General features: G+C 44.7%; 1 non-coding gene across 1 annotated transcript; it reads right to left on the bottom strand.

The window, feature by feature from the left end:
* Window positions 1-1,251: 1,251 nt before the first annotated feature.
* On the bottom strand, window positions 1,252-1,324 carry TRNAT-AGU. The gene has a single exon. It is a non-coding gene; the product is annotated as a tRNA-Thr (tRNA).
* Window positions 1,325-4,756: the final 3,432 nt, after the last annotated feature.

Raw genomic sequence — 4,756 nt, 5'->3', positions numbered from 1 at the left:
AGATGAAAGACATGAATTTTTCAAAGGATCATTTCCATCACCACCAGGCTTAGCTAAGCTTAAACCATGAGCCCGAGCACAAAAGTGAACTTGAACCACAAAGATCTTTTTGGATATTGCTCAGCAGCGTCTTATGAAAGCAAAATAAAGAGATAAGTTGGAATGAAGGACGAGGTAAATTGATGTATAGCCACAACGGTCTAGAAACAAATTCACTTTCAGTAAAACACATCTGTCCGTTTTCCAGTATCTTGGGTTACAATAACAATAACTTGTGCTAGCTTATCAGGCTGCAGATTAATGGGAGCCCTGCTGAGTTCTGTTTCTTTAGCCTTAGTGTGATATATACAAAGGAAAGCTAGGAAATTCCTGCAGGTCACTTCTCATGCGGAGAAAACACACCAACCCATCAAAGCCGTAGTGTGCTCGCTGTGCTGGGAAAACAGAGCTGTAAGGAAACGGGCTGAAGAGAGATGGCCATAGCACCATGTCCCTCCTGGCACCTACCTCCACGAGACAAAAATGTTTCAGGCTTTTGAGCCTTCTTTCCCTCAAATGGACAGAGCCCTTTTCAAAGTCAGAAATGTCCTTTGACGTCACCGGTTTGGATTGTTTTGATGGAACAAAATAGGGAGTCTATTTGAAAATGAGCAAAAAAACTGGGAAATGTGCAAAGGCAGAGCATGAAATCTCACAGATCTGAACTGCACTTCATTCAACTCAAGATGCAAAGTAGGTTAATTCCTAGCTTTTTCTTTTTTCCTTAAATGTGATACCTTTCCAGCCCCCCTAGCAGAACTCTGAAGACGACCAATGTTACTATTCCTCCACAAACTGGATTTGTCATTTTTTCAGCCAGCTCTGTAATTACTGAGCTCTGGAGACACAATTTGGTTGTCTTTTTGAAATATGAGGACATGAACCAGATCTGACTGTAAATATCTAGCAACCATTTCAGAATTGTTCATCAGTGAGCTTCACAATGTCTGCAGGATTCAGAAGGCTTTAAATCCCACTATTAGGTATTTCCTATCTCTGACTGCTGTAGTTTAAAAATATTTTGAGGTATTCTTTTGAGGGTTTAATGCTGACCATTGCTATTTTTCTCTGCTTTTCATTGCCTGGTATAGCTACTATATGATGTATTTCACCTAGGCTGGGGTGCATGCCCCAAAAAATGATGCCACCAACATTTTGGTATAAGCCAGAAAGATAAAGTCAGAGGTCTTTGTAGGGGACATAGGGCCCCCAAGGCTCCAGTGAGATTTGAACTCACGACCCCTGGTTTACTAGACCAGTGCTCTAACCCCTGAGCTATGGAGCCTCTGAGTTCTGTGTACTTTTTCCATTGTGAACATATATATAATAATTTCCACTCTTAATTCTGGAGTGAAGCAAAACTTGCTCTGCTACGCTGTGCTGCTCCAAGATTCTTCTACTCTCTTCCCAAATGGCACTAACACAGATACCAGAGTCCCAAAACACCAGGTCAACCCAAACTTGGATTGCACTCTTTCAGCTCATCCCTGTGAAGACCTCAAGAGCGACACACAGCTCGCCTTTCCCCAGCCAAGTCGCTTGGGAAGTTTACATACAAGAAGAAATGATATTTTGCCTCTTCATAGTTGGTTCACTAATTTACCAAAGGAGGAAGTTAAGCTTCTAAAAAATAACTCTTTATATCCCACTGTTTTCCTCTGGAAACCAGCTGTGCATTTGCTTTTTTCCTTTCCGCTCTTCAAACACGTCAACTCTTTCTTAGAAGTCCATGATGTGCTTTGGGCATTATGGCTGATGTGTGCATTTCACATTTCTAAGCTATTCTTTGGTGTCTGAATTTTCAGGGTAATCTTTCCTGTAGTTTCATTCTTCACTGGAGGTAGGTAGAAAGGGTATCATAAATAACCCCAGCATTTGTTATGTTTCCTCCCTCATTAACATACCCATTAAGGATTAAGACCCTTGGCGCCTCTGATGTCGTTAGCTAATTCTTACAGTCATCACAGAGTGTTTTTTCAGTTTTTGTATTTGTATGGCGTAGCACTGCGCTTGTTTCCAACCCCTGGATTTTATGTGACTGAAAAGGCTTTATCAGGACCAGGCAGTCAGATTCCTTAGTGCTTTGCACAGAGTGGCTGGATTGTATTTCATTGGGATATGCCATTTCCATCAGGAGGATTATCCAAAGCATGTATCCATCAGTGGAAATGGGTATCTCATGCTTCTTTCTTACTTTTCTTGCTGCCCTTCTCTTCCCCTTCTTGACAGGCTAGAGAAATGGACTGGCAAGAACCTCACACAGTTCAAAAAGAGAAAGCACAAAGTCCTGTAGCTGGGAAGGAACAACTCCACCAACCAGCACATGCTGGATGCCAACTATCTGGAAAGTAGCTTTGCAGAAAAGGACCTGCGAGAGCTGGTGGACACAAAGTTGTAAGGGAGCTGGCAATGGGCCCTTACCACCAAGAAGTCTAACGGCTCCTGGGCTGCATATGAGAAAGCCTAGCCAGTAGGTCAAGGCAGGAGATAGTCCAGGTGATTCAGCAGTGGTGAATCCACAGCTCGAGTTCATCTGCTGGGCTCCCCAGGAATCTTCTTGCTGTGTGTGCCTGGAGACACAAGCAACCTCAGGCCAGAACAAACTGATGGGGCCCTGTGAATTCATGACCAAGGCCACGGTGCCTGGCTTGAAGCATGGATGCTGAGCACATGACAGAAGACACAGGGGATGGAGCTGCAGTGACATTGCAGTAAGCTCCGAGGTATGTCCGGTGGGAGAGGAGCTACGGTGATGGATCAATTGCCTTGGACCATGCTAGCACCATGGTGCCTGTAGCCCGTCCTGAGGACTTTGGTGTCCATCTTGTGGGAGAGCTTCCCTTTTGTGGGGAACTTTCTTTCAGGTGACGTGCAGAGGGGTCACACATACACTAAGGCTTTCCAGGAAGTTGATAGCACTGTCCTAGATTTGTCGGTTGTGCTCAGGTTTGGCCAGGATACATGGCCTTATGAGGGAGGTTGTGGTGTAGGTGGATGGACACACATTACTCTATGCACATTGCTTCTCGATTTGGGGCAACTTTCAATCCTGTGGTCACTACCACCCTGAGTACACCAGGCCAAATAAGCACCTAACTAAAGTCTTGCCTCCAGTTCTCCCTGGTTCTGCTATTTTGTCACTGGTACAGCCAGGGTTGTTGCAGCTCTGGGTGCTGCTCAAGCCACCACGCTGCCTGCCCAAATCTGGCTGATGTTCGCCCCAGCATGTAGGAAAGATGGGAAAGTGGAAACTTTCCTGCTGTAAAGCAGAATTTTACCAATCACATCACTGAGATACTGCTGGATTCCCTGTTTCAGTACTGAAATTGTGCCACATGTTACAGTCAATTGTAAGCATCCACCTTTACTGCTTGGAGCTCTTTCAGCTGAGAATCATCACATTGCTTTTATGGGCAAAGCTAAGCCTGGGAAGAAGGGAGGGGTGGGGAAGGTGTTTTGACTTTAAGATTTATTTGTGTCTCTCACTCTTCTACTCTGACATTACTGGTAACAAATTAAAACTGTTTTGTTTGTTGGGTTATTTTTTGTCCCCATGATGAGTCTGTCTTTTGCCCATGACATTAAGTGGTGAGAAAACGACTTCGCAATCCTTATTTTGTCTAGCCCACTTCTTTGGGCATTGTGGTGCTCAGTTGCCCACTGGGCCTAAACCACATGTCATTGCAGAGCAGCAGAAGGGGAGCATCTACCAGACGGATCTGCTTTTGTTTTCTTTCTTCCCTGCTGCTTTATCAATGAAAAGATCCTCCCTTGCTAAGCCCCCAGGATGCCAGTTCAAGGAAACAGACTGAATCCAATGGTCTACGTGACTGGTCACTCCTCAAAGTGCAAGTTTCCAGCTGAGGATGAAACAGTGGCAAATGTGAGGTGAATGTGGAGAGAGCGGAAAACAGAGGAGTGGAACAGAACTTTGTGTTTAGCGTTTGATTAAACATTGGACAATGAGAAACCCTTTCATCCCCATGAATATTCGTGTAGAAGGGGTAAATATGGACAGCACCAGGCTGATGGGGAGATCTCATTTAGAGCCTCCACCTTAGTGTTGTGCACTGGGCTGTCACTTGGGTGATTTCCAGCACAGAAGCAAGCAAGCTCTTTCCCTGCAAGGTCCCTTATGCACTATGCCTTGGCTTCTTCACATCAAGTAGGCAAGTCCTGCAGGTCGGGCGCAGAAAAGCTCAGCCTGGAGTACCTCAAATTTGACAGCAATTTTTGTGGAGACTCTCTTAGCCTGCAGAAAGTCTGGGAGAGGATGCTGGTTGTGGATGAAACCTGTAGGCACAGAAATGGCTTATGGCAGGGCAAAAAGTACAGCAGCAGCTAAAGAGGACTCCGAGTGCCAGGGTCTTAGTCGGAAGATGTACAAAGAGACAAAAAACCAGTACAAATGGTTAAAGGGTGACTCAGAATAAGCCACATTGTATCTATTATTCCTGGTCTTTTTTGTGGGAGAAAATTGCTCCCTTTGAAAGAAATTGGAAATTAAGACCATCCATCCTCCCAAGCATAGAAAAACACAAACCCTCATTAGGTGGGCTGAAAAGCAATTCTCAGGCCTTTATCTGACAAGCTAAGAGCATGATTCTGTCTGTAGCATTTAAGAAGATGATGAATTACCTGGCACAGGTTCAGTGCCTGTGCTTGGCATTGGATAAACTCACAAAGAAGCTTGAAGGCAATCAAGCAACTTTGTACA

Source organism: Mesitornis unicolor, unplaced genomic scaffold (assembly GCF_000695765.1).
Source record: "Mesitornis unicolor isolate BGI_N332 unplaced genomic scaffold, ASM69576v1 scaffold21765, whole genome shotgun sequence".
Classification (NCBI taxonomy): Eukaryota; Metazoa; Chordata; class Aves; order Mesitornithiformes; family Mesitornithidae; genus Mesitornis; species Mesitornis unicolor.
Note: the sequence above shows the minus strand (reverse complement) of the source record. Positions and strands in the feature narration are given on the sequence as shown.